An 11750-nucleotide genomic window follows, 5' to 3' on the forward strand; every position below is an offset into this window, starting at 1 on the left:
GGGATACAACAGTGACCTAAAGAGACAAAGTACTTACTCACCAGTAGCTTCCATTTTGGTTATAGGAGACAGATTATAAACAAATACATACATATCTGTATAACAAGGCAGTGTCTTAGTGATACAAAAATAAAACAAGATAAGAGGGCTGGAGAATGGTGGCATGGAGTTTCTTAGAAAAGGTGGTCAGGGAAGGCTTATGCTAACCTGAATAAATGAAGAAGGGAGTCATGTGGACAGATGAGGGAGCAGCATTCTAGGGAAGTGGAGCAGCAAATGCAAGACCTTGAGGGGGGCCTGGTTGGTGGTTTTTATGAGCTGCAAAGGGGCCGTTGTAACTGAAACAGTAAGTAAGGAAGTGAGTGATAGAGGATAAAGTCAAAGAGGTAGCAGCAATCCCATCTTATAGACCAAGGAAGGATATTTGGATTATACTGTAAGGCAGTGGAAATCCATTGGAGGATTTGGGGCAAAGAAATGATGTTTGACTTGTATTTTAACAGTGTCACTCTGGCTACTGAATGACACATAGGCCGTATAGAGGTAAAGGCGTAAATAGGGATACCTGTTAAGAGTCTATTGTAATTATCCAGGTAAGAAATGATGGGGCGTGGACCAGGTTGTAATGGGTGAAGATGTTAAGAGGTGGTTAGATGGTAGATATAATTTTAAAGGAGAGTTGGAATGATTGGTTAAACAATTAGATATGAGGGAAAGAGAAGAATCAATCAAGTATGACTCAGAGGATTTTGGAATAAGCAAGAGTGGAGGTGCCAGTTCTGGAATCCTCTTGAGATGAATCTTAAAGGTTCAATGAATTTTACTCAAGTATGTGTATTTAGGGTAGATAATGGGCAAAAGAGAGGAAGGGGCTCTTTCCTGGTAGAGGGAACAGAGAATCAAAGGAAAGGAGGAAACATTACGAAAGGCTTTATGTGCTCAATAGCAGGCCCAACATGGTCTGTTGAAAGAAGGAAGTATGATATTGTATACAATTGTGAATTTTCCCCAAATATCTGGTGCCTTATTTTGAATTTTTCAAAAGAATCTCCACCGGGCAGGAAATCTCCCCTATAAAGGGACCTTTTAATTTGAGACTCCATCTGGCCAAACCATTCCTCAAAATTCCAACCCAATAGTCAAGCATAAGGTCAGGAAAGGGTTTGGAATTACATAGAAGCTCAGTATCATTATCCTAAGAAATTACTAGAGATGGGGTGAAAACCCCTGGAGTGCTTTGTAAGCAGCTTTCTGTGTTTTCTTTTAATGCTTTGTATTTGAAAGTTTGGATTCATCTTTCACTCCCTGCTCTTTTTGTATTATGTCCAACCTTTCATAAAAGACTATGCTTTGGAGTCAAGCTAACTTGGGTTTGAATCCCAACTCTACTGCTTAAAACAATTATGACCTTAGGTAAATCATTTCACCACTCTGAGACTCAATTATATCATCTGAAAGATTGTGATAATAATTTCCATCTTATAAAGTTGTTGTGAAGATTAAATGAAATAATCACCTTACATAAGCTAGTTAATGTAGGTGAATTGCCAAGCATAATGCCTGGTGAAAAACAACGTGTGTGTGTGTGTGTACGCACAAGTGCACATTGCTCACGTTTTCTCTCCATTCCTACTAAAGTATTAACCCAGAAGTGTACAACTTCACACTTCAGTTACCACCATCCTCCTCATTACTTTTCTAGCCTAAACTCTCTTCCAGTGTAGTCTGTTCTTTGCCCAACTCTCATATGAATCAACTTTAAAGCACTCATGCTTATTCCCATCTTCTCCTGACTCTCCTTACGGGTTTTATTTGCCTTACTCATTTTGCTCTTCATCCTATACTGCCTTGTGCTTTTACTTAGTTGTTCCTAACTAGATTGGATGCCTCTGTAAGGTTAGCTTCCTGTCTTACATTTATTTTTCCTTTTCTTTTTTTTTTTTTTTTTTTTTTTTTGATATGGAGTCTCGCACTGTCGCCCAGGCTGGAGTGCAGTGGTGCAATCTTGGCTCACTGCAGCCTCCACCTCCTGGGTTCAAGCAATTCTCCTGCTTCAGCCTCCTGAGTAGCTGGGACTACAGATGCATGTGCCACACCCAGCTAATTTTTGCATTTTTAGTAGAGACAGGGTTTCACTATGTTGACCAGGATGGTCTTGATCTCCTGACCTCGTGATTTGCCCACCTCAGCTTCCCAAAGTGCTGGGATTACAGGCATGAGCCTTCGTGCCTGGCCCATTTCTTTTATATCTCTGGCCCACACCAGATTTCAGCCTTCTTATTCACACCACTGGTTATTTGTATGAACATTCTCTGTATTTAAAAACCGGTGGTGTCATTCTTACATTACAGAAATACTCCCCTCAAGTTAACTTAATGGGAACAAAAGCTTTCATGCAGAGTAATAGCAACTATGTCATTAATTCAACAACACATATTCATTAATGATACATCCATTGATTCTTCATTTATTTACTCAGCACATATTTTGTGAGTGCTGCTTCATACTAGGCACTATTTGAGGTCCTGGGTATATCTGTGCACATGATAAATAAAGCACCTGGAATTTATGTTTTCCAGATTATGCAAAGTAAGCTTATTTGGAAAGTAGTTTGGCACTGCTTACTCCCAAGTATGTGTTCTACAACGTGGGAAAGTAAGTGTATATAATCAGTTTCTAAGTAAACAGGGATGGTTTTAGCTGCATCATTTTTACAAAACTATTAATCTGTGATTACAAAGAACCAAATTAAAGTGACTCCCAACCACTTCAGTTTTCAGTGTCAATCATTTAATTTGATGATATGGCTAATCAGTCTGACTCAAAACATCTACATTTTGCAGTAGATAATTATAAAGTAGTTCAAAGCTCCAGCTTTTACTATAAGAGAAGATCTTATACTTTAACCCAGAGGTAACTTGTTCCAATCCTTTAGAAAAGTTGATGAACATTGTAAAAGCCCCTCTGGGAGACTGTTATTAATACTGTGATCACAGAACCCACACTGATCATTTCACGAAACAGGTAGAACCACTGATAGTCACTATGAGATTCCTATCATCAGTAAGCCAACTGCCTCCATTGTGGCTTACAACATGGACAGAATGGTTACGGTGAAGTCTAGGTCTTTGAAATCAAATAAACTTCCAGAGACTTCTATTTAGTAGAATGTCTTTGACATTGGATCATCTACCTTTATAGAGAAGAGTTAAAGTTGAAACACAAAAAATACATTCACAGGAACAAGAGAAGTGACTAATGCCTCTGCAAGTTTTTCTTCTTTGCTTGAACTGTGATGAGTTTTTTTTTCATAGTTGTTTCTCAGTAATCCATATTAAAACACAAATACCTATGGAAGGGAGATTTTATCCACTCCTATCTCAGACTACAGAGATTAAGGCCCTGCCAAGAGATTTGGAGGATACTCCAGAAAGCTTTATCTAGTTTACAGATTTGCCACTCTGATACAAATGTTCAGTGACTTGAGGCAAAAGGGATGGGGGGAGCAGGGAAAGGATTGGAGATGATGACAAGAGTGTATGATGATCTTGTATTTTTAAAGACATCATGAAAGGGAGATATTTTTAGTAATTTTCCCAGCTCTTAATAGAACTACCAGAAATATCATAGCAGAATTGTTACTCCTGCCTACTAAAATGGAATCTGGCAATGACAGCTGACAGCATCCTGGTCAGAAAGAAGGTTTCACTGATAGGTCATAGCTAGAGTTCACAGAAAGCAATTTTTTTTTAGTAGAAATATCTTTATGATTATTATTATTATTATTATTATTATTATTATTATTATTATTATACTTTAAGTTTTAGCATACATGTGCACAATGTGCAGGTTTCAGAAAGCAATTTCGAACTTTCTCCAGGTGACTGACGTGCTATTTGGTTCCACTAATTGTCTTCTAAGTGTTATGAGTGGTATTTTTTTCTAAGTGGTATGAGTGGTATTTATTTTATTTTTTATGGTTTTTTGAATAGGTTTTTAAATTATTATACTTTAAGCTCTAGGGTACATGTGCAGAACATCCAGGTTTGTTACATAGGTATACAAGTGTCATGGTGGTTGGCTGCACCCATCAACCCGTTGTCTACATTAAGTATTTCTCCTAATGCTGTTCCTCCCCTTGCCCTCCACCCCCTGACAGGCCCCAGTGTGTGATGTTCCCCTCCCTGTGTCCATGTGTTCTCATTGTTCACCTCCCACTTATGAGTGAGAGCATGCAGTGTTTGGTTTTCTGTTCTTGTGTTAGCTTGCTGAGAATAATGGTTTACATCTATAATACAGATGACCAGATATATACAGATTTAATTTAATATAAAGGAAAATAAAACTTAGCCACCCTGCAAATACAAGTTGCAAAGTAAATACATTTCTATCACATTAGGGCAATAATCCTCTCTATTTCATTACTGACCACAGGATGCCACAATAATGAACATCTCAATATATTTAGAAAACTTGTGGAAACCTCAAGATTCAGCAGCCAGATGAATGTAAGAAGAAATATAGTAAATTCCCTCCAGAGCACTTGATTCCTGGTTGCCTTCCAAGTTCAATGGCAAGCTACTGACTTGTTAAGGAGCCCTCTGCTCTCTGGTTCACCATGCTCTTAAGTGTCATTTTTCTATCAACTATATGAGAAAGTGGAGTGTTTTCTGTATTATCTCCTGAGTCATACTATTTCTACAGTCCTATGTCATTCAGGTTTTTCTGGTTGTTATTCCTGTACTTCATTTTCTTGAAGCTTGTCTCCCCTTCATTAAAGTGGATGTTTGAGAGGCCACGCTTAAGTGGCTTGCATTTAGAAGCATGGGAAAATTCTTCAAGCGTTTAATTTAGACAATTACATATGTATACCAGGAAGATGAAATTCACATGAGAGAAGCAAGAAATTTTTGTTCTGCTGCCTTGACACAGATAAGGAATCATCCTTCTTCTTTTTGGGGGAGGGAGTTGACTTTAAAAAATAATTATAGCATTGTGGAGAACTGACATGGGCCATAGAGTACTTCTTTAAAAGAGACAGTGAAACAGACAAAATAGAAAGACAAAACAATACTATAGGAACATGAGACATCAGTTCTTTCTCCACTCCAAAAATAAATTTATATAGAACAAATATATTCTTTAACTTTGCCAGAATATACAATTTCCAAAATATACTAGCAGAATTAATTCTGCTTAGATACATCTGGAAATGCCATTATTTGGGACCTTTGGAGTACATATAATGTACTGAAGTAGAAATTTACTATTTGCCAAGGAATTAGAGAGTATTCCAACAAAGTATCTTAAATAAGAATCTGAATTGTTCAATTCTTGGCCCTGGGAACCTGGGAACATAAAGTTTCCAAATGAAGCAATGACAGAACACACCAGCTGGAGACACCCTGTCATGAAGGATGGATTGATGGTGCCAAAAGATTCATGACCACATACTTTCTATTTTATTCTTACTTAAGTTTTTAAAGGGCATTTTAGTGTCCTTTATGTTGCTATTAGTATCCTTCATGAGTACATTTTATGCACCCTGTCATCTATGCCACCCTTGGATTTTTTTGGAGGCATCCATATAAACTGGATGGTTAGTTTCTTCCATCATCTCTATCATCACCTCAAATTTTAAATATGAAAGAACCTCTGCTCTGTACCTATTGTTCTTATACTGACATTGAAAAATGGTTGTCTTCAAGTTAGAATCATGTAAATGATGCCAAGCCAAGTTTTAGTTCTTCCTTTTAGAAATCTGAAGCCAATAACATAGGGGGGAAGTCATCAGCCACATAGGGGAGAAGAGAGAACACAGAAGATTAGACATGCATGCCAGGCTGAAAAAGAATTTCTTGAGTAACGATTTACTGGGATGCAATAGCCTGAAACTTTATGAAAATGCAAGATGAATTTCTCCTTCATTACTTTCTTCTAAAATTATTTAGTAGTATATGTTTTTCTCACAAGTTTTTCATATTACAAAAATGATCACTCCTAAATATGTAAATAGCCAAGTTTATTCATGAAAGACTCTTTTAAAAGCTTATTCACCCTGAACACAGTAACTACAGCTACCATGACCCAACCTAAGTTTCTTGACCCCATATAGCCCATGATCACCTCCCCAGCCTCCTCTCTTTCTTCTCGCTGTTTTCATCGTGTGCTTTGGTCATAATGAACTCATTTCACCTCCTCCATTATATTAGATTTATTATCAGATCCAACCCACCTTTGCTTTTACTCTTCCCTGTGTCTGCATTGCTTTCTCTCTCCCTTTCTTCCCTGCTCAGGTGTCCATCAATCTTGCAGCTTTTCTGCAACTTTACAAATCTTTCTCTGATCCCCATATCGGATTTATGTTTTCTCTTTGAGGTACTCCCATAAGAGCCTGAATTCGTTCCCACCTTAGTGAATCTCAATTTATTTTGTAATTTTTGTGTTTATTTCTTTTCCTTTCACCCCAGATATTAAACTCACTTCATTCGAGAAATGTGCAAACACAGAACAGTTTCTTCATTTGATTTTATGCTGCCTCGAATATTTTCCCAAATGTTAAAAATACTTTAATCATTGCTTTTAAATTAATATACAAAATACTTGATATTTTCTATGAGTCTCTACATAATCAGACACTGCCTGCCTCTTCCATGTCATCTCTGCAACTCTGTCTTTACTCCTACATCTCAGCCATACTGGCCTTCTTACAGTGTTTCCAAGAGTTCAGGCTGCTTTCTACCTGAGGGAAGCTTCTTGCCACCTTTATCACGTTGTCTCCCCTACACTGTCTATTCTACACCTCTATTCCACATGGAAAAACTCGGCATGGATATGCCACATTAATACACAGTGCTGTTCAGGCCCAGATCCTCTTGACACCTTCACAGTGCAGCACACATTTCATGTGTAGCACATATCACTGCCATAGCTCAATTATTATTTAGGCAATTGCCTTTTTAATGTCCATCTTCCCAACTAGACTAAAAGCTCCACGAGGCAGTAACTATGTCTGTCTTGCTCAAGGAATAATTGTTATGAATCTATCTGGTCCAGTTTATGGCATTTGTGGGAACAGTGACTAATTGAATATAGGGCTAGAACATGATGCAAAATAAAGATGTTGGGCCAGAAGATAAAAGACCTTGATTGCCATAACAAAGAATTTATATTTTATCCTAGAGACAGTGAAGATCCATCAAATGTTTATAAGCTGAGATAATCAAATCTGTGTTTTAAAGAATGACTCTTGCAGCAAATTATATGGCTGACATGGTGGACTGGGAGCCAAGAGGCTACTATAGTAGATTATAAAAAATGGCCACACATTTATTTTGTCCCAATGTGTACATCCCCTTTGCAGGGTGACTTGGCCACTCTTACTCCAAGTCTTTGAATTTCAACTTGATCGTGTGCCTTCCTTTGGTCAATGGCACATTAGCAACTCTTATGTAAGCAGAAGTGTGAAAATCATTTGCACATTGGGGTTTGCCTGGTACTTGCCTGGGAACCTGAGGCCATCATGTAAAGTAGCCATAATATAGCAGTGAATTCCAACCAGATTTTAAATTCTCTCCATTCCGTTTATATGTATAACATTCCTTTCCCACCATTAGAAATATCTCTCACTTCAAACATTAATTCTCAGTGGTGCATACTGACAATGTGCAATATTGGGATAGGAGGAGGCATATGCAGTATGACTTAATCTCACAAGAGATTCCAATATGCTGTATGAATGCAAATTCAAAATCACTCTACTAAGTCTCACTGATAAATGAATGAACAGTTAACTTAGCCTGGGGAGTTCACAGGCTCCACAAAGAAAGTGACATTTGTGCTGGACCTGAGAAGGAAGAATAAATATTCATCAGCTGGAGAAGTGAGAGAGGGGCACATTAGACAAAGAGAATAGTATGTACAAAGGCAAATCTTACATCCAAAATGACTGATTTTAAATCTCTTTTATTCCTGTACAACTGAACACACACCCTAACATTCTTAATCATGCTGACAAAGCTATAGCACTTTCAAGGAAATCTGTGGAATTACTTTGCAGAGTCTAAAGTGTGCAGAGAGGTCATCCAAATAAATTATTATGATAATTATTAACTTTCCTCAAAGCATTCTTATTTTCAGGAACTTACTTTAAACATTTCCATGTCATTTTCATCTAAGTCTCATTCTCCAGAGCAACTTTGATGCGGATAATAAGATTTGGTGATTGTTTATTTGTCTCAATTGTCAAATAGTTTCAGTAGGTCTAAAATCATGTTGACTTTGTGAAATTGAATCTAACCCTGGTTTTGCCATATGTCTTCATTCATCTCATATAAACGGGCTGATATCAATCAAGATCTCGTACCTGATTCCTGTATATACTGAACTTCTGGTATTCCCTTAAACAGACACACATATGCCCTCACACCTATACCCACAGTAAATTAAGTCCCTGAAGGAAATTACTGTCCTATAATGCTTCCGTATTTCTCTTTAATGGAGCATGTAGAACACCTTTTCCTACACATAATAGGATTAATATTTAAAAGCATCATCTTCAACCAAGTGCAAACCTTTGTCTGCCCTCGGGAAAAGACTAGCCAATGGGAGGTTATTCTGGTGATGTAATGCTCGTTACCTTGCTCTCTTTCAGACGTGATTGGGGAAGATGCTTTTCAGAGCATCAAACATGAATAGAATTAAACTCTTTCTCACATGACTAATTTTAGCACATAAGCTACTTGCAGTATTTCATAAATGTGTTGCTTAGGATCGCCCTGAAATAGTTATGCAATATCATTAGAGTAGAGAATTTTTGTTAAGCATTGACATCTGTATCCACTGGCACTTGCCAATAACTCCCCACCTTTCTTGAGAGATCACTTACTTCTGTATCCTGATCCTTACATAAATAGGCAAAGAATATATTAACACTAGCCAGCAGCAGATAAGCTTATTATTTCTTTCTCAGACACAGATACTCATGAAAATCAAATCAAAAGGAACAGAAACCTAATATGTGTTTTCTAAAGTCAAATTAATCACTCTGTCTCTCATGACCATGTACAGGGTTTATGTTCATGTCCATATACTTTATTTCAAAAACAAAAAAGATTTAAGCAAATATTTTAATAACCAGGTGTGTTTACAATGATATTATAATCTTCTGCCTCGTGAATAATTTTCAGGTCTTTATTGATGCTACTAAATATTTATTAATGTTCAGAGAAGCCCTAGCCCAGATCAGGTGAAGATCTATTACCCCTTACATAGTCTAATTCTATGAAAACTGATAGGCAGGACAGTGTGAATATGTGTTGGTTTCCACCAGCGAAGTATGCAAAAATGCAGACACTGAGCTAAAAAATTTCAGGCGGATATTATTTCATGTAGTATCTTATTCCCACTCCCTCCTCTTCTACCCAAACCTCACTTTTTGAGCAAAAGAATGCAATAGTAAGCATGTTGTCTGAAAAACATAATTTGGAAGAGGAAGATAATGATACTTGAGCAGACCAGTGGTTTATCTGATCTGACAGCAAGAATAGAGCAACTCAGACTGCTAAGCCAGCTGTGTAATTTGAAGTGTAATATGTAGTTCAGAGATGATGAGCTATGAGAACTTATAGTCAAAATGTTGAAAAATTAATATATTAGAATCTTTTCCTCTTCATTTCTTTTTTCCAGAATATCCTGCTAACACTTTGAGAAAACTGAGTTAATTTTTGGCACTTGAGCCCTTCTTTGGACTTTTCTACTCGTTCAGGTCATGATAATACAGTTGCATTGGAATGGGGTGAAATTATGCAATTATAGAGTATTTCAAACCTGGCTGTGAATAATGTCTCTACCATATAGGAGAGTGATAAGTCACTGTAACTTCACTGAGCCACAGTTTCCTCATCTATTAAAATGAAATAATTAAATATTAATTATTAAAACAATATATATAATTCTTGGCAAGTAATTAATAAGTACTTAATTGGTAGTAGCTATGGTTTTTACTATTTTTTTATAGACAAATAATATCAAAGCCGCTTTATCTTTCAAAGTTAGAAACCAAACTATATAAAAATAATTTGATACCCACAATAGGTTTTCTGCTATAACAAATTGTATGCCATTTTTAAATTTTGAAATAAATCATTTTGTTTTCCATTGAAGATTCAATTGCACTTGATTTTTACTTTCCCATATTATTTAGAAGAATTTTATTTTTATATATTAATATTTCAAATTTAGTGCTTTACAAATGTATGACTTTATGTTCTATTAGTATAAATGGTAGTAGTAGTGTAAATAGTAGTAGTACTGTAAGTGGTAGTAGTAGCAGCAGCAGCAGCAGCAGCAGCAGCAGTAGCAGTAGCAGTAGCAGTAGCAGCAGCAGTAGCATAAATGTTTCTTCTAAAGACCTGCCAAGTTTTAAACGCATTGCTTCTCCAGTGCTTGAGAAAAGGTCCTGGAAGGCATTTCTCAGGCCATTAAGTCAGCTTATTGAAAAGTGGAAAATGCAGTTTATCACCGTAAAGCAAAATGAGTAGCTCAAGTTTTACAGTAAATTAGCTTAAACTAAATTGATATTGTTTACATCCAGTGAAAAGCACTGACACATTTCTGCAAATTGATTTTAGATTTTAAGTAAGGGCAATTTAAGTTCACTTTCTCAAAATCTGCTGAGTGCCTAACCTGTGTATGGAGACATTCTAAGATTAAAAACAACCACCACAATGACTTGGCCTTTGCCTTCTAGATGCTGGTGTCTAGTTAAGGGAACAGACAGTGCACAGTGTCTTAAGTTCCATAATGGAGGTGGGTATAAAATTATTGGAAATATAGATGGTGGGACTTTCAATTCAACACTGGAGGAATGAGTTTTTCAGGAAAATTGTAGACAGGTGACATTTCATTGGCTTTCAAGAAATAATGAGTTTCTTGTTTGGATAAGATGGAATACTGATCCAGGTAGAAGGAACAGTTAGAGCAAAGGAAGAAAGGACTAAAATTTCATAGCTGTTTATTGAATGGCTGTTGACCCATTCTAATGTTTCTATAGAATAGAATGCACTAGATGGAAATGTGGCAATGGAAAGGTTGTGCTTTCTGTATAGAGACGCTGTTTGGAAAACTGAAATATTACCTTCCAAATCATAGTATTCTTATATTTTCTTTATAGCATCCCATCAGAAAATTCATAACACATGTTAACTATATATATTTTGTGATGTATTTAAGCTTACTGGACCTTTCTTCAAGTAAAACAGTATTATTCCTTTGCTTTTCCTCTGATTTAAAAAATTATTCCAATGTACTATTCACTTCAAATAAAGTAAAGGTAAATTCCACAAATCATCCTTCAAAAGGGTGACATAAGTTGTGCAAAAATAATACTAAAGATATAGACAACATCTATTGATTTTGATTCATGCAGAAGCCTATATGAGCTAATTGTAAAAGGCAATACATCTAAATAGCATGTGGTTAATAATGTCAGATTATGCATTAAAGAAATATTGTCTATGCTAACTTTTTACTAAAAGTTATTTGGAAAAACTTCATTGCTCTTATTCACACAGTAAACCACCATACCATCAAGTAAATGAATGCAGTAAGTCATTCACCTTTCATACTGTGGGTGTGAAAACATTCTTAAATAAAACTTGCTGAAAGTTATCTGCCATTTTCTTTAAGTATACAGATTCTCCATGACTTATGATGGGGTTACATCCCGGTAATCCTAAATTGAAAATATC

At 36.3% G+C, this 11750-nt stretch overlaps 1 protein-coding gene across 12 annotated transcripts in view; it reads left to right on the forward strand.

The window, feature by feature from the left end:
* MTHFD2L (methylenetetrahydrofolate dehydrogenase (NADP+ dependent) 2 like) overlaps nt 1-11750 on the forward strand; it is a 186497-nt gene that overhangs the window by 172493 nt on the left and 2254 nt on the right. The gene's annotated exons all lie outside the window — the stretch shown is intronic.

The sequence above is a fragment of the Pongo pygmaeus genome, chromosome 3 (genome assembly GCF_028885625.2).
Source record: "Pongo pygmaeus isolate AG05252 chromosome 3, NHGRI_mPonPyg2-v2.0_pri, whole genome shotgun sequence".
NCBI classification, from domain to species: domain Eukaryota; kingdom Metazoa; phylum Chordata; class Mammalia; order Primates; family Hominidae; genus Pongo; species Pongo pygmaeus.